A 19,217-nucleotide genomic window follows, 5' to 3' on the forward strand; every position below is an offset into this window, starting at 1 on the left:
GGGTATCTGGCTGCCATCAGCTCATTTGAAAAAATTCCTTGTAAGATACTTTATATTATCTTTATTTGCTTATTTGCTACACTTCTGAAAAGCTGATGTTGTACATATTGAGTAGAGGAAAGCAAACAAAAAATTACACTTTTTTTCTTGTATTTTTAATAGTTTAGCAACATATTCATACTGCTGCAAGTGAACTATAGCAGGAAGGAAACATAAGTTAGTGTTGATGGTATACTTCTCTGACATTAGATTCTAGTTTACTCCCATAGATTTGAATAGAAATACTACTTGTGTAGTCAGAAATGCATAGCTGTTTAAAAAACCATATAGTAAACTACTTTCAGGGTAGTTGACTTAATTGTTTGCATGTTTACCATAATTGAGAGGTGAGCAATATTATTGTTTGTTCTTACTGTATATTAAGACTCTGAATAACCTTCCACTGAATTAGGAAGATTAAAAACAAAAAACAAAAATAGTGGTATTTTAAATTTATCTTCTTAGGTCTTTTCTACAGAGATCTCCGAGTTAATTACAGCTATTAATTTAAAGCAGACTAAGCTATATCAAATGCCTCAGTATCTATTTTTCTTCAGAATTAAAAATGGCCTTAATTCAGTTTAGCCTAACTCACTTTGGAAGTGAAATATGCTAGGTTATCTGAAGGTCATTTTAATTCTAGCTGGGAAAGTTCAAGGAGTTCAGCAAGCTTTCCTACATACTCTGCAGGCAATAAGTGAGGAATGATGAGAACTAGTAGTCTCACATTTAAATCTCAGCTTCACTGTATTCTGCTCAAATGTATGTCCTGTAAATTGTGTCCTGCTCTCACATATCACTGTATTGGTTAAAGACATCTAGCTAAAGAGGTTCTTAATGCATAATCAGCTCTTCTGCTGCAATATCTTTAGTAGTGCCATCTAAAAATAGGAAAACAGTCTAATATGGTTTTCCTGGTTTATTTTTTATTTCTAGAAGCACATTTTTTTAAACAACAACAAAAAAAATCACTTTAATAAACCAGTATTTTTACCCCTTTATTTTTCTAAAACCTGCTGTTTTTATCTCAGAGTTCCAGCACAGTTCCTAGAAAAACTAGGAGCTGTGCATATATGTAGGCCTAACTGAAGGTAATATGTCCCATTTGCTCTTATGTTTATTATTTCATCTGCACCCATCACCTTTTGCTGCAAGTGTTTTTATTCTAAAGAAAATGGTCATCCAAGGCAACAACATGCAGTTTCTTCATAGTTCAAACCCCTGGCATGTGAAGACAAATTAATACAAGCTTTTGTTTAATGCAGTGTCTTCCATCTGCCTTATTTGTGTTGTTATTCCTTGTTCAGGAATTCAAGCTCTGAGTGTTTTTCTGCCTCTGATATCTTTGTCTTATGGTATTTTCAGCTCTTGGCAATATCTAAAGTTCCTAAGCACTGTCCAGTCTAACACTTATTCAAGTACTAGTTTCTTGGCACATTCTAAGTTGCCTCATCTGGAGTCTGCTCCTCCCAGGAGTCTATTTCTGTATTACTTGCTCCACTTTCTGTTGAAAACCAGTGGCTTTTTAAAGTTGGAAGGGTTTAAATTGTTTTTTTATATCTACAAATCTTCAATAGATCTTACCCTATGGTAGGGTAATGCCATGCTTTATCGTACACTTCTAGCAGGTAAAGTTGTCACCCCAATCTTATAAAGTAGAAAATACTTTTAAACATTTAGGACCAAAGCATATAACTTTAATATGCTTCATTTTTATTTAGAATGCAATACTCCTCATTTTTTTTTCAACAGTTTCATGAATATCCTCCTTTTCTTGGATTCCTGAGAAGTGTTAAATATGCCAAATGCATCAGCACTTGCTATTTTCAGAAGGAAAACCTCCTTCTGATAGACTTGCTTTTAAATAACATGTACTGCTTCCAGATGTACACTGAAGTGTTCTAGTGTTCTTGCCTTCTTTTCCAGTCGTTTCTGGTATTTGCAGAGTTCGAGCCTTTAAATACTTCAATTTCTTCAATTTCTTCTCAGTGTCTTTAATTTTTTTTTTTTTAATTTTTTGATTTTTTGAATTTTTATTGCTAGTACTATGAATGAGTGGTCATTCCAAACTCAGAGGGTGTCAGTAGATGTTCTTCAGTCAGGTGCCTGCAGTGCTTTTTTTCTTTCACTTACAAGCCAGAAAGCAAAATGTCTAAAAGAATATTTAGACCAGTAACCTTTAATTATGAAAAACCAAATATAGTATCATATTCATAGGTGTGAATCTATTGAAAAAAATCCAAGCAAGAGAAAAAGAGTAAAAGCCACTTTGCATATGAAAAAAGCAGCCAAAAATAGCTTATAAAGTTTATTTATTATTATTAGATTTATTTTGGTTTGTTTTTGATTCACAAAGCTAAAAGGAGAAATATCTACAGTGCATGCCAAGAAGAACTTATTAATTCTCATTAGCACAAAGAAGAAGTGGTTATTTCAAGTGGTTGTAATGCAAATGTCAATATAAATTTTTTATAAATATAAAATTTTAGCCATCACATTTACTAGAAAGAACGCCATTCTTTTTGTGCAAAGAGCAGATGCATCCCCAAGTAATATATTAACCAATAAATGTCTACATATAAAAATTATCCTCAAGCATTTCTCATTTCCAATACTGTGATTCCTTTCATATAATTTCAGGTAAAATGAATCAATCAAGGTCTCTCAGAGAGAATGTATAGAAATCTGACTGTCTTGGAGGTAACACCTGCATTTATTTCTTATGCTCAAGTGCAACATTTTAACTCAGAGGATAGCAAAGCTTGTCCTTTAATATTTCTCCTCAGAAATCTTCCTTTCCATCTACTTTATCACAGTAAAAGTTGTCTTGTGATTTAATCAGATATTTTTTGTTCCTTCTAGTTTTGCTTTATACTGCTAAAAAAATATTATATTTCTATTCCTCCCAAATACATTATTTTCTATTTTCCAAAGGCTTTATATGCCTTTAGTGTCACACTTTGCTTTTCCCTCTTTTCTGTCCCTTTTGGCCTCCATTCATTTTCTTTGCCACCCTATTCCATTTACTTGCTCTTTCCCTTCACTCTACTGCAGATTTATGACCAGAATTGTTATTTTGTAAGAGTTCACAAAACCAATGGAATTCAGCAGCACAGTTTGGTGGTGTTTGGCATCCCTTGCCTCCTCCAAATATTCCTTACATTAGATCTTAATTTTCACTGATAGTGTTGAACAAAAATGAAGGCATATCTAAATCAGTCAGGGCCTTTCCTCATCATTACTGAGAAGACAAAACAGATTTCTGATCCCCTGAGCACACATAAGCAGGGGAAAAGGCCATAAAAACCATTGCTGATGACAAACTATTTTTTCTGGAGTCTCAAATGAAATCTTGATTTCTTCATACTCAAATTAAATTTTACCATCAGTGACATCAGGATGTTTCCTGCAACACTGGATCTAGGTGTGTTTTCTAGTTTTGTGCCTGATATTTTTCATAAGCTATCTCAAAGAAAATACTTCTCTTGCATCCTCTTTTTCATTTCTGCAGCAACATTGCATCAATCTGTTGAAAAGAGTATAATTGACCATATCCATTCCTCAAAGTTAGTATAGGATAGCATATTGAATAGGCACAAAAGACATGTTAGAAATGGTTCTTGGGTAAAATACTGCTTCCTGTAATTTCTTGGAAATGCTAAATCCAGGTTGCAATTGCTCTCCTTCATTTCCCCTCTAAATGACAAGGGAGGAATATTTTTTTTTCAGCTCACTGCCTGTTTGAAGGGGGAGCTAAATGGTTTGTATATTGATCTTTTAACATGCAAATATTAATAACACAATCAATACCAATACTTACCATTTATAGAGCGCTTTTTCATCCACAAATTTTAGGGTTATACAGTTAGGTGTAAAAGGCTTCTGAAAGTTTCAGTGGTGTTGGAGAGCAGGATTTCCATGGCAGCTGGGATTTCAAGGAAGGAGGTAAGAGAAAGGCTGGGCTGCAGGTCAGAAGAGAATGTTTGAAAATGGCAGAGAGAAGGAAATGCAGCTAGGAGAATTGGAGCACATACATATGCAGGAGAGAGGGGAACAGATAAAATAATTATGGAAGAATTGTAGAGCGTGCCTCATGCAACAGGAAAATAAGCTATATAGTAGTTTAAGAAAGATAACAGGAGATGGTAACCTTTCTCATTTGGAGAGAAAAAGTGTTGCTTTAATTTGGAGAAACTGTGATTTTTTACAATCTTGGCAATACACATACTGTCCAGATTCATCTCTGCCTGTGTGTGCTCCATGTGTGCTGCTGTCTTTTCCCTGACTCTGAGTGGAGTAATGTGCAGATTTCTGGTCCAGACACAGTCTTTTAATATATGTTTGTACAGCTGCATCACAATGGGGGACTCATTTTGAATGGGGTCTCTGTTTTCTATCATAATTGAAATAGTCACTCAATAATGTTGTCACTATCACTTCTTGGACATAAAAATCCAATGAGATCATAAGGAAATGTAAATTATGTTAATATTATCTATTATAGTAAAAAAAATTACAGCTCATAGTCTGTATCAAAACTCATCATGTCTGTGTAAAGTATAATTGTAGTAGCCTTTTGTTTTGCTGCTACAAGTGGTTGTAGGAAAGGATTTGCTAAAATTTGGAGGATTCTCCTACCCCAGGCTGTGTTTCTCCACAGGCAGGGCTCCTTTCCTTGATGTGAGTTTGGAGTCCACAGCACAGACAGGGCAGGCCCCTTTAAATCTCTGTTTTATCTGGTTGCCTAGACAACCCCTGTAAACATCAGTGGAACAACATGTGGTCTTCAAAAAGCTGGGGACCTTGAGGAAAAGTGAGGTCATCTGGGGACAGGCAGATCCAGTGTAGCCTTACCTATATGAACAGACAGAGATTTTTTTCACAGACTTGTTTTGCAATGCTTCATGCTCTTATAGTCTGTTTTAATTTATGATATATGGAAAAAATAAACGTTTTCTGGCAGCAGGTTTTTTTCTTGTTTTCTATATTGCTTTCTGCTGTGACATAAATATATACTGATTAAATATTTATATGTAATGAAAGAAGAATATGAGAAAGAATACTTTGACTATACAAAAGTGACAACTCCACTTACTTTTTTGATAATATGATTTTTTTATAGTAGTATTTTTTTTTCATTTCGAGGTGATAGCTTTAGAAAGGTGAAAAGCCTAATAGAAAGCAATTAAAAGTACTAGTGAAATTCAAATAATGGTGCAAAAGTTACCATTTGCAATATGTGTTGCCATTAAACATGATAAATATATAAATATTTGTTAGCTGATAAATATTTCAGAGCTTTTTCTTACTTATACAAAACAGCAGGATCTATCTTACACAGATTTCTGAAGAAATAATGAAAAAAAAATCCAAAAAAAACCCCAAAACAAGAAAACAATCTGGCAGTTCTGTGTCCCGGATAATTCAGAACTCTTTTTTTTTTTCCCCAGCTAGTGTTTCAATACAACAAGTTGTTTCAGAAAATTATTATTATTACTGCTGTATCTTATTGTTAAAAAGTAGTAACATAAAGTTATTAAATTACTTATTTTCCAGATTTAGTATTATAATTTAAAAATATTATATTATTCCTATATATCCCTCCTGCTATATATAAAATAATGGTTGTCCATGGGAGATACGTAGACAGGTGAACTTGGTCATAGATGAACAACTAATTAGCTTTGAACTCCATTTTACATCTCTAATGTTTAAGATGAAAATCTCCATTTAGTCTGTGTTAACATGATAGCTCTATAACTTTTACTCAATGTAAAAATACTCCTCTTAAACTTTAGCCATGAAAAACTTGTATAATTTCATATGTAAAATCTTTGAGTTTGCAATTAAATGATGAAAAACATCTGAAGTAGTAGTTTTATTAGGCTAACTGGATCTCAAGATTTAATATGAAGTTATTTAGTACTTTTGGTTGAATCCTGTGAAAGTCATCCTTGCCATCATTTTTCTGAGAGGAAAAGGAATATAAAGCAATTATTGTTTATGTAATACAAATTCACACAATCTTAAGTCCTTACATAGTCTTTAAAATGAGAATAAAGTAATCAGAAAATGCATCTGAGTCAAAACAGGGTAAAATGCAGAATAATTAAACTGAATGACAATTTTAATCCTCTGTAACTGTGGCTGGACCTTTGAATGGTAACATCAAATTTTCATGGAGCTGCTGAGTCCACTGCACTTTTTATAAAATGTGACATGTTCTTTCTCTTCTACTTACTGTATTGCAGCAGACTTTTAGTCTGACATAGGAGTAGGATAGGACTTGGATTGTAGCAAACCCATAATCTGCCACTGTCTGCTCTGGATCATTGGTGGCAAAATGCTTATTTTTAACAGAAGCAACTATGCTTTAAAGACATGAAGGTTAATATCAGGCTATCTTTTCTACATTTGCATCCTACTCATTATCTTAAAGAGGAGTACAACAGGTTTTAAGACATGAGTTATTCTGTGCATGGAAATTTGCATTCTCTCGGTGAGAACAGTTCATAGTGTGCTTCCACAAGTTCTCACTCCACACATTCGTTTATTTTATAATCTTTGTTAATAGCTCCTGTTGGTGAGTGCTACACAATAGAAGCAAGTTTTCAGTCACTAAATGTCACAGAATAAGAGCCAATAGATATTATTCAGCCTGTAGAAAATGTTACCTATGTCAGAGTATTCTTAGCTGTCCTGCAAATTAACCCTTACGTTGTTTACCTTCTCCAGAACCAGAAATTCTTGTTGTAAATAGCAAGCAGCATTTGATTGCAAGGGCAAACAAAATTCTATTGCTGAACAGGGAAGTTCCTTCTACACTCTGAATTAAATTTCATATGCCTATCCAGATAAATATTGGTTAAGTTAATATGAGATATACTGTACCAAAGTTCTTTGTGAAAGATAACACAAAAGCAAAAGTCCTACAATCTCCACTACAGAATTTCAAATAAAATAAATAAACTAAATTCCAGGTTCCTCTAAATCCTGTTGTGTCAGGGCACATATGTTAAAGGTGCAGAGAAGCTTCAGCTGGGATCTCCCCACACAGATGGGCTCAGGAGCTCTATTGAAGGTCAGCCCTGAGTTCACAGCTCTTCCTCTAGTGACACTGGAGGAGTGCTGATCACTTGTACAGCCACGACATGGCTGTGGCTCAGGCAGCTCCTCAGCTTGGATTCACTCCTGGTTTTGTTATGGCTCTGCCTGGTAACTGCTGGACCTTATCCTTGTCTACTGACTGACTTCCTGGCCTGACCTTGCATCTGCCTTGTCACTGTGATAGTGCCTTAGGATACGATTCTTGGTTGGCTTTGTCCACTTTGGGTCTGCCTTGTTTAGGGCTGGGGCTGCTCTCTTGGGTTGTGGGAGCTCTCTTAGCTCCTGTTCTCTTAGCAAGGAGCCCTGCTATTGCTGCCTCCTGATATGTTGCATCTTTATAACATAAATCTGAATCCTTAAAGGTTCATCTAATTTTCAGAAGACTGAGACTGCTGCACATAGCATAGGTTCTCATCTAACCTAGGGGTATTTTTGAGAAATCTGTGTGTAGAAATATTAAGGAACTGAAATATTTCAGTATTTCAATAGTGCATACTAATGTAATCCAAATTTCATATTCATCGTCTGCATACAGTTTTATTCTATTTAAGCAAAAATCAACTCTTCAATAGTCCTTTTCATATGAAAAGTATTACGATTCTTTGATATTAAATTTTCTGTAGTTTAGCTACTGTAATGAAATTGTGTCTAGAACAAATAATTTGGAAATGGTTTTACTTGGTATCTCTACTACAGGAATGCTCTGCAGAACACAGATTCTGAAGGTACTGTATGAAAATCCTACTACATGTTAAGAAATATTGAAAGGCATACATTAATAAATATTAAATATGCTAAATCTTATCACACTCTGATATCCAATATATTGAGCATGTCAATGGGACCTCGGTGGACTTGGGCACTTCCTTCAGCCAGGGGCTCCAGAGCTCATATTTCAGGCAGTTTACAAAATGTGAAGTAAATTAGGTACATGTTGATAATAAAGTGAATAAAAGTTTTGTTTAGGAGGTGTATTACCCTATCCAAACAAATTCTAGCATCTTCTTTTCCTCCCAGGCAAAATTTAAATTAAAAAAGCATAAGGAGACCATAATAATGAAAATAAATGCAGACTTTTCTGTAAATTGAATCAACGTCTTCAAAAGATGTAAAACTTCTTTAAGCTGTAGAATTTAGATACCAATTACCTATTATAAAAATCGTTATGGTGATAGTAATATAATACCCAGTAGTTGTCACATTAAATACATTAAAGCAATGAACCAATCACTTCAGACTTATTTCAACAAACCTGTGTGGATGAATTTCCACTTACACCTGGTAAAGTATGGATTGAACAGATACTGAGAACTTGTACACCTTTTACACAAAGGACAGGCATGGGAAAAAGCACAACTTTGCTGGGATGGAAGTCTCATGCTCACTATTTGACCACATGGCTTAAAATAATAATTTCATTACTATGTCCAACTGCAAAGGAGAAACAGCCCACACCCCTCTTTCTACTTGGCCTTGCATGCCAGCAATAGCGTAAGTATTTAGTAGCATTGTATGAACTTGCCCCAGTTTGTGAATACTTACAAAAACTGGATGACCATAGTAACTTAGTTGACTCACAGATATAACTTTCCACTTTCCTTCAACTTATGCTTCATTTGATCTTACAGCCTTCATACAGTAGAATAATTTTGTTCTTCATGGCTGCTCAACAAAAGGAAATGTTTCTTCAAACTGCTGAAATTCTGGAACTTCCTTTCTTAAACAGAGGCAGACAGCAGATGGAAACTTGAAGATACTTGAAGAAGAACCTCCAAGCTTCGATTACTAAACAGATACAGATGCTACAAAATGATATTTTGTGTGGTTAAAAATAGAAGCTCTCCTGTCTTAAAGCTATTCAAAATTATGCCTGAACCAAAGGAACCTCATTAAGTTTGAGGATAATTGACTGTAGTCTGTGGATAGCCTTGGTGTTATGGTATCTGCTTACATCAGTACTGAGTGTTTGGAGTGATGAGGACTATAAAAAGTTATTGTACATTAAATGCTACATTATGTCAATATCATACTGCTACAGCTTGTAAATTCACATTGATCTATATAATAAAAGATGTTTACAGCACTAATGAACTCAATCAAGTACATGTTTGCTGATACATAAAAAACTAACAAGCCATCTTGCTGGGCATTTGATTTCCAGGAGATAATCCCAGACAGTACTCTGAAGATTAAGAGAGAGAGGAGATAAGAAGCTGTGGCAGGCTGGCAATATCTGCCTGAAACACCATCCCCTGTTAGCAGGTGTTGGAGCTGATGGGAAGCTGTTGTACTGTTTTTGCTAACACACTGAGCAGATGGCTTATAAAAGAAATGGGTCGTGCTTTTTGAAGCAAAAATTATGTATGACCTGAGTATTCTAGCAAGAATCCTAAGGGAATATAAAGTATAGGGATGGAAGTTGAGCTGAACCTTATTTCTTCATTGGAAATGTCTCCTAGGCTGACACTAGGAAATGGATAGTTTATGACAGCACAGATTATGTTTGGACATGGCTTTTATAGCAAGTGGGAAAATGCACCTGTTTAGAAATGTGTAATTATTTACTTAGTAAATATATTCTGAGTGTTGTGCAAACAGAAGAAAACACACTATTTTATAGCTATTAGCTAGTAGGAATAGCTATTATTCCTATTATAAATCTGTATGCTGATTCTGTTTCAAAGCTTTTGAACTTCATGATTTTCACATTTAATATTTTGAAGCTCTTTTTGGCATTTGCCAGTACAACAGTAGCACAATGATAAAGCCTGTTTCAACAGCAGAGGTAAAATGCAACTTCAAGTTTTCTGGACGACATCAGACTGTACATCCTACTGCAGCTCTGTAAGCTGGTGGTTGAGTAAGCAGGAGAAATAGATCTGCATTTCCAAGTTTATTTTGTGACTTTGTTCAAATACCAGTGTTCTTTAGAGAATTTAATTATCCTCTTTGTAATTTGAGGACATTGTATTTACTGACTTGGAGATGGATTATATATACAGAATTACAGTGCTTATAATTATTCAGGGAATATGTTTGTAGTAACAGGAAGGGTGAAATAGGAACTGTGTTCAAATAAATCATCAATCTTTCTCTTGAAAATAGAACTGATCTGATTGCACTCACCATTATTCAACTGTAACAATTAAAATTCATAAATGAATCCAGAACTTCTGTATGGAAAAACTGGAAAAACATAAGAAAATTCTTAGAAATATGTAGTTTTCTGAGAAAGCATATTCTTCTTGATCTCTGGTTTTCTCTTTCCTGTTTGTTCATTTATGAAATTCATAAGATAATCTTCATGCCATATAAAAGGTATTTTTATTACTAGTTCTATTTACAATAATTATCTAGGCACATCTGTTCTCGAGTGCATCAATATTCAGTATTTAAACTAGCTCCATATTAAAAATATAACTCTATTTAATGCTCCTAATTAAGCATCTGTGTATTTAATACCCTGCTTTGGTTCCTTACTACATTTTGTTAGCTCTAACGTTTCAACATGGAGGTAGCAAGTACCATTTACTCTCAGAGTGATTCACAATGCAGATCGCATTAAAAAAAGTAAATCTGATCTGCTTCTGGGAAACAACAACTAAAAGCACATTCAGGAAGAGATTAATGCCTCCTGCCTCCCAGGAATGGAGAGGAGAAAAAGCGTTTTTGCTGTGAGGCTCTGGCCTTTGCTGGGAGGATGTGTCACGGGTTGTGCTCTCCCATTGGTACCAACCCTCTGAAAAAAGGAAGCATTGGCTGCATCTGGAAGAGAAGGCTTTTCCTAAAATCCTCCAGGAGCCAAGCAGGCCACAAGTCTATTCCCAAACTTCAGGTTTGCCTGTGAATTATAAAGCAACAGCTGGGTGGAATCTGTCATCACAAACTCCTGCTTGTGGTTTGCTGCTCTTCCCAATCTATGACGCACTTAGCTCAGCAGAGGTGTGCACATCGCTTGGGGTGCAGCCTGGTTTGGGCTATGGAATGTGGACACACTGCTAAAACAAAGCAGGCAGGGTCTGCTATAGGCCCAACCCAAGCTTTGACCCAGAGATAACATCCAGTGCATGTCAGCCTTGTAAATGGTTTCATCTGCAGTCAGTGGCAGCATTCCAAATGACTAACGGAAAGAGAATCAAACCTTTCCCCAGGAGCACCCTGGAACACAGCTTTGGCACAGCTGGGAGAATAATGACTGTTTGCATGGGGACAAGCTTAGATCCCACTGCTTTAGCATAGGCTTTCTACCACTAAAATTTAGACCTGTCACTATGAACACTTATCCACGCAAACAAGCATGGGAGCTTCTATCAGATTACGTTTGTGGCCAGAAATTATTTCTGCTTTCTTTCTTTTTTTTTTTTTTTTTTGACAAGCCCAACAAAAGTTTTAGTGGCAAATAAATCATACTTTCTGCATATCAATAAAAATCACAATATAATCTGTCATCCAACCCAATGTAAAAATACCATGTCTGTAAAAAGTAAATTCTTCAACTTTACAAGCTACAAATTGATACCACACATGAGAAAACAGTCTGTTATCTCTCTAGGATTTCCTAAAGGATTTCTCATGTGGTTTTCTGTCCTTAGCAATCATTTTAGCGTTTGCAAGAAGCCTACAATCTGTTCCTATTAAAGTATCAGCTTACCTCAAAAGATGTTAAAATAGAGAAAAAAACCTTAATGCTTATCAAGTTGCAATTAAATTTCCATTATCCTTTCATTTAACATTGTCAACTTCGTTTCAGTTCTTTCTGACCAAGAAATAGAAAACTTGAAACTAAGCCTACTGAATAGATTTATTAAGTGCCTTAAAAACGGTAGTTGGAGGCATTCTCACAGAAGGCCTTATTTTAGCCAAGAGATTGTGCAGAATAGACTGGAATTGATATTAAAGGTATGTGCTAGTGAGGAATGTGTGATGTAAGCATGTATGAACAAAGTATGATAATTAATTAATATACCAGAAGAAGTCAATAAAAGATTACAGCTAGCTCCACGGCAAACATAATGCAGACAAAATCAAACGCCGTGGTGATTTGCACTTGTCAATTGGGCTCCTAACCTTGATGAACACAGAGGATGCTACATAGTCTGCTGAGATAATTGACTAAATTTCAGTTGGGCTTTTATTATTTATTCTGTAAGAATTCTTTTTTTGTGAAACTTTTTATTCGTTTGATAAATTCCTAAAATAAATATTTGGCAAGCGTTTCTCTATTTTTCCAATCTTCATTGCATTTGTCTGATAAGGTCACGTGCCTTTATGTGAGGATGCAAAGTATTTCAAGAAAAGCCCGAAATGGCTCCTTCAGAGCGGCAAACAGCGTTTGTGCACACAGGAGGAAAACATTTGGCTACGGGTCCAAAGGGGAAGAGGAAAAAAGCAGTTTGGAGCCGCGGGCAGGGATTCGTGGCTCGGGCAGGCGCAGCGAACCGCCGGCAGCCCCGGGCCCGCGGGCGCCTCAACCCGCCCGGGCCCGCGGGCGCTCGGGGCGCCCCCCGCGCCTCACGGCGGGGCGCGCTCAGGACGCCCGCGGGGCTCCTCGGCCGGGGAGCGCTCCGCAGGGCTCCTAAGGCGCTTCCCGGCACCGGCCCCGGGTCCCGCGGCTCGGAGGGGCCGAAGGGACCCGGCCGCATCCGGCCCTGAGGGCGGCGCGGCCCCGCTCGGCCCGGCCCGCTCCTCCCGGCCGCCGCTGGCCGCTCCGGGCGCTGCCCGCGTGGCCGCCGGGTCCGCTCGCGTCCTCGGGCAGCGAGACAGCGCGGGCCGCTCCACCGCGAGCGCGGGGGGCACCGGCGGACCGGCAGCGCTGCCGCCGCCCGCGGCGCCGCCCGTCCCTCTCCGCGGACGCCGCTCGCCGCCCCTCGGGCGCAATTCTCGCACGTACCTGTGTGGGAGGGCCCGCGCTCCCCGCCCCGCCCGGCCGCCCGGCCGCCGCCGGTGCCCCCTCGCAGGGAATGGTTTGTCCCGGCTCCCCGCCGTAACCTCCCGCTCCTCCTCCCGCCCGTGCCCGGCGCGGATGCTGCCGCCCGGGATCGCCCCGCCCGGGATCGCGCCGCCCGTGAGGCGCCGCACGCGCCGCCCGCGAGCACCGGAGCGCTCCTGGACCGCCCGCCCGCGCCCCGGCAGGTGAGGTCAGGGTGAGGGGCCGGCGGGGCGCGACACCTCCTCCTCCTCCTGCGGCGGCGGGGGACGCGCTGCCACCCCTGGGGACAGGCGGCGGAGCGGCGGCCCGCCGTGATTCAGCATCGCAGGCGGGAGGGGAAGCCGCGTCCCGGCCGGGGGCTGCGCAGCGGGATGTGCCGCCGGCTCGGGGCGATGCTGCGGGGCGGGAGCGCGGGGAAGCGCCGGCAGCCCCGGCGCCGGTGCGGGGCACGGGAGCAGCGCTGTCCGGCCGGGCCCGGGCAGGTGCGGCGGAGCGCGGGCAGCGGCCCCTCGGGAAGTTTCCTCAATGCAGCGGGCAGCCCTCGCGCGGGGAGGGAGGATGACTGCGCGTGTCGCAGTGTGAGCGCTAGGGAACCAGGAGGCATTTCAGGATTAAAGGTATTAATTTTCTCTTCTCGCCCCCCTCCCCCCAGTTTTTGCATGCGAAGCCCATCGTCCGTGCGGGTCGTATCGCATGTACGGCCAGGTCTCTTCAGAGCCCGTTAAGGTTAAAATGGGATCGTCTTTTGGCAGTGGTACCCAGCGGAGGCTGAAATGTAGAACAAGTTAAATCTCTGGAGATGCAAGTCAAATATCTTCCTGTGCTTTCTGTGCTTAGCTGGAAGCTCATAATCTGTGGGATCTTTTTGAATTTCTACTGCTGAAACCACACATAATTGTAACCAAAGGGAAAAGCAATGGATGCTGAAATTTGAACGTACTGCTGAACTCTGTGAAACTGACTTAAGGTCTCAATATTGATAGCTCTTGTGCCTTTCTTATGTATTTGCAGTTTGAGTACCAAAATTAGATTTTATTCCTTCTTAAACCCCCTCTAAACCAACCAAACACACATATCCCACCCACCCCTTGTTCAGTATACTTTTCAGTCTAAATCCCTCATTAATTAACCAGTGTTAGTACCTATCTAAATATTATTCAGAGAAATCCTGCTAGTTCTTTCCACACATGAATGATTAAAAGTACTTTTCTGTGTCCCCCAAATACTGCAGAGTATCTCAAAATATACAGTGACTTGGCATCTGTAGCTTTTACCCCTGATTTAAGTGCTGCAATGAGGGTTTTAGTAGAAATAAGACAAGTGTCAATGATAGTTCAAACAAAAAAAAATAAAAATTAGAGAAGCAGGTATTATGCCAGGGATTTTCCTCTGTGGTGAGTAAATATAATATCTGTGATGACATATGGTGCTATTACTTCTGAAGCAAGATTCTCTGGAGAAAAATGTTACTAAGCTTCAGAAAACTACGTGAGCTATTTAATACAGAATATGTGACTTCTTCTGTAATGACAAAATATGTTTTCTGCAGGTTTATGCAAGAAAGTCTAGAAAAATAGTTGTCAACTTTTATTTTTTTATTTTTTTTTTAGAAAAATGCCCCTATTCTAGATTTCTGATGGTTTGGATACATTCCACATATTTCCAAAGGGATCTGCCCAGCACTTTGGGAGTGTTAGAAGAGGCCAAGAGATCAAGCCTGTCAGCAGTTATTAGGTAATTATTCCAGTAATCTAACAGTCATTTTAGTAATCTGAGGCTCAAGTCTGCAATCAAAATAAAATTTGTTCCCGTGTTCTTCCAAAGCCAATAGTGGTAAATTGGCAGCATACATTTAGTTGTGGACAAGTCTGAAGAACTGGGAGATTAAATGATCAAGAAGCAGTTAGAGACAAAGCCATCTTGCAGTTTTTTGTATAGTTAGGATTTTTCTCTAAGATGTTTCTATTGCTGTATGTTGGTTATGAAAGTCATAAATAGAATTTCGAAGGTGAAATGTGGCAGACTAATGCTGACTGCTGAATGTGCTATCTCTGAATTGTCAACATCAAGAATGACCAAAGTATGATTGCTTGATTTTGAATCTCTATCCATGGATATTTATTATACATTTTAAAAGTCTCTGTAGGATACATATGGAAGATTTCTTGGACATCCACATTTTCTGATGTTCTGAACTTTTTTTTCTTTTTTTTTCTTGCCTGTATTTTAATGTTGTGTTAAGGATTATTTTTGCATTTACTAGTTACTTGCAGATGTCTCATACTAATTGAGAACACATTGATCTAAGTATGTAAATCCTTAGGAAAGAAGAAATTGAAATGAAATGTGAATGTCTGAAATAGACAAATGGATGACATCTTCCAAGCTACCGTGCATCTACTTTTGCAAAGCTCCTGTCTGTTACTGTATATGGGCTACAGAGGAGCAAAAGGACACAGTAACAAGGCACTCTCTTGCATGGTGTAAGAAAGAACAAGAAAGAGCAATTTATTGAAAGAAGCCATTGCAGTAAATAAGACAGTTTGTGAAAAACAAAATACAGACAGATCATTGGTCAGAGAAGAGACACCTCTTGTCCCAGGCTTTCTCACGGATCCAGCAGGTGTTTATCTTTGTTAGAATTCTTTCTCTTATGTTTACAGTAGAGAAAGAGGCTCTAGCTTGGGAAAAAACCCAGCCGAGCCTGGGAAAGCCAGACTGGAAAAATCCTTTAAGATTCTCCCTGGGCCTATGACGGCCACACCTGTCTTAAAAACTGCCCATGGCTGCATGTTGCAAGATAATTTTTTTATATCAGTTACTAATGTTTTTTATATTTTGTGCTACGATTTCATCAGTGTAAAGATATCTTGTAGAAATCAATGCTAATTCTCACTCCTATATGCTTTCACAAATCTTAAGAAAATTCCAAGTGTTATTAGTGCCTTGAAGTGTTGTGGCTTTTGGGGCAATCGTGAGTAATGAAGACACTGAATTTTTTTAATAGGCCTTGTATCAGTCCCTGACAAAAGAGATGAATGCTTGCCAGTCTTTTTCTTTTTGATGAGGTATTTCCATCATCCATAGTTGACACAGTGACTACAATGATGTGAGTGGGAAAAGAATAGTTTGGTTTTGCCTAAAAGAGGGAGTTCATTTTCTTTGGAAAGGTGCATACAAACTGTGAAAATGAAGAAATTTCACCGCAAGTACCACAGCATTCATATCGGAGCATATTAGCTGGATTTTGTTTTTCCCTTGTGAACTTCAGAATACTTAGCCCTCTATTAATTTTTATTTTCTACATACCTAGAAGTTAATTGGGGCCATTTGAATCCTACTGATGGAAGTCAAATGGCCCTTATTAAGCACAAGGAGCTCTTTAGAGCTCCATTAATACTTACCTAAAGCCCTGCCAGAATGCTACTTTGCAACTACTCCTTTTGCAGACGTTATGAGCTTCCTGGAAAGTTTACCAGAACCAGTGAACCTTTTTAACATTAATATTTAAAATACTAATGTATTTTTAAATTTAGAATGGAATGTGTTTATGCCTGCTACACTGATGGGTGAAAGAATCATTTGCAATTGAATGGATATGTGAGAAAAAAAGGTGACATTCTGAAGGAGTCAGCCTTTGAACCTGGTGGGGATTAGGGCAGATGTTCCTGTTCCAGAGTTGCAACTCCTTGGAGCCAGAATCTTTCATGCCAGGAGATTCCGTAGTGCCCTCTTCTACTGAATCCTCTTGTTCATGGCAGTGAAGGCCAGAACTTACAGGTTCTGTAGGGGTTATACAATACAATATACTATACAATATAGTTTGACAATTTTACCACATTAATTTAAATTAATTTACCATCGTTTTTGCTCTGCCTTGAATTCCATATGCCAGGAAACAAGCTCTAAGGTATTAGAATAAATTTTTGGCTTTGTGTTTTGAAAGGTTAAGTAAAGCAGACATAATGATTCTTGCTTTCAATATCAGCTTTAATCAGAATACAGGATCTCCAGAATGAAAACCTCTGTATACAATTGTACTATTTGTTTTCCTAGTGTTAAAAATTAAAGTTCAGATAGTTGAAAATGTTAAAATATAGATCCACATTGTTTCAAAGGCAATATTAAAAAATATAATCACATGGGGTTTTTATGAGCATTCATTTCTCAGGACAGAGGGACAGTACTGCTTTACAGAGAGCCCTAATTAACAATAATTATGAAAGAAAGACAAAAGAAAACATTCTGATTTGGGGATCACTTTTTCACTTTCTGGAGTGGACTGTCATGCCACTTCCCACTTAAGCTTGTATTTGGTTTTGGAAGGATTCCAAATTGAGGTTTCATAAGCACCACTGTCCAAATGCACCTTAGATGGCTACATTACTGTTAGTTGATAGAAAAACTGACTACCTAAGAGGATGTAAGTACTTTACACTGCAGTTCAGGAGCCCTTTTTGGCCAGCAGTAGTAACAGAGTACTAACAGTCACTCTTCAGAAGAAAGAAATGAAGACTATATCCACTTTTCATATATAATAAATGCTGCAGAAAGAGTTGGGTAGAGAGTGGGTTTCACAGTTAGAAACAGTGATGTGTTGACATGTTTATTTTAATCCTTGCTTAGTAGCAAAATGCTAAATATATTCTTCTTTGGTTACATTAAAGTATGTTTCCTTTCAACTTTGTCCTTGGGTTGACATGTGTTTGTTTTATTTTTAGCACTTGAAAACCAGCACAGTTATATCCCTATAGGGTGCAGTGGAAGCACTGGAGTATAGAATGAGAAAATGAAATCAGATGCTTAATACTGAATTGTTGCAGGTGGAGAGGCAAAGATCTTGATACTGATTATGACCACTAAAAACAAGTGCACTGACAGGACAGAATATTGTGAGATTTGATGGGGAAATCACTCTTAGCTGCTTGCTCAGAATGAATTTTTCTTGAAGAATATAGAATAGAGCTATGAAATAGAAGACTGTGCTTTCTCTGCATTTGTGGGTGGTTGTCAAGTGTTTAGTGTTCACTGAACATGAAATTTCTGTGAATTTGTAATAGTGTTTTATTCTTCCAAACTTATCTTGGTGGTGCGGAAGGTGGGAGAGACATGCAAATGCACTTCATGTTAATTATTGGTGAAAGAAATCTCAAAGATGTGCAATTTACTCACCCAGGAAAAACTACCCTTTGAATTACATTTTATTTCGTGGGGTTTTTAGAGGGATATAATATAATCTTAACTTTTTATGTCAACTTGAAGCCTTTGAAAGACTATGAATTACTAGTGAGCATTAACAATTAGGCATTAATTTGAATAAAAAGGGTTTTTTCCTGAAAATGAGCAGGAATGATCTGAGAACATGAGTTTGGTACATTTTGTGCCACTTAAAAAATGGGAGCATTTACTGAAAATAATGTTTCTGAGGATGGAAAGGAGATATCCAGTGAATAAAATAAAGTGTGGAGATACAGGAATCAGTGCTGTTTCAAGCCAAATTTGTTTCAAATTCATAGAGTTGGGAATCTTGTAGGATATCGTGCTGGTTTTGGCTGGGGAAATGTTAATTTTCTTCACAGTACATAGTTTGGGGCTACATTTTGCATTTGTGCTGAAAACTGTGTTGATAAGAGATGTTTTTGTTATTGCTGATCAGGGTTTACATAGAGCCAAGGCCTTTTCTGTTTCTTGTACTGCTGTGCTGGCAAGGAGACTGGGGATGCATGGGAAATTGAGAGGGGGCACAGCTGGGACAGCAGATCTCAACCCGCCAAAGGGGGTTCCCATAGCATATGACATCATGCTTGGCAAATAAAGAGGGGTGAAGAAGGAGAAAGGGGGGAATGTTGGGAGCGATATCTTTTGTCTTCCCAAAGAACTGCTCGTGATGGTGGTTTCCTGGGGATGGCTGAATGCTTGCCTGCCCATGGGAAGTGGTTCATGAATTCCTTGTTTGCTTTTCCTGTACATGCAGCTCTTGCTTTCCCTGTTAAACTGTCTTTTTCTCAACCCTTGACTTTTCTTTCTTTAATCCAGATTCTCTCACCATGCTGGGAGATTGAGGTGGTGGGGAAGGGAACGAGTGGCGTCATGCTTCTTAGCTGGCAACTCAGCTTAGACAGTGACAGATATTGACCCAGAG

The 19,217-nt window shown here is 38.6% G+C and overlaps 1 protein-coding gene across 4 annotated transcripts in view; it reads left to right on the top strand.

The window, feature by feature from the left end:
* Positions 1 to 13,047: 13,047 nt before the first annotated feature.
* Positions 13,048 to 19,217, top strand: part of TTLL7 (tubulin tyrosine ligase like 7) — a 63,676-nt gene continuing 57,506 nt past the window's right edge. For 3 of the 4 annotated variants that reach the window (XR_008841093.1, XM_056497844.1, XM_056497845.1), the window contains exons 1-2: positions 13,048 to 13,278; positions 14,686 to 14,809. The gene's annotated coding sequence lies outside the window, so the exon portion shown is untranslated. The remainder of the gene's footprint in view (positions 13,279 to 14,685; positions 14,810 to 19,217) is intronic. The other variant, XM_056497847.1, reaches the window with a different exon arrangement.

This window comes from Oenanthe melanoleuca, chromosome 8 (assembly GCF_029582105.1).
Source record: "Oenanthe melanoleuca isolate GR-GAL-2019-014 chromosome 8, OMel1.0, whole genome shotgun sequence".
Taxonomy (NCBI): Eukaryota; Metazoa; Chordata; class Aves; order Passeriformes; family Muscicapidae; genus Oenanthe; species Oenanthe melanoleuca.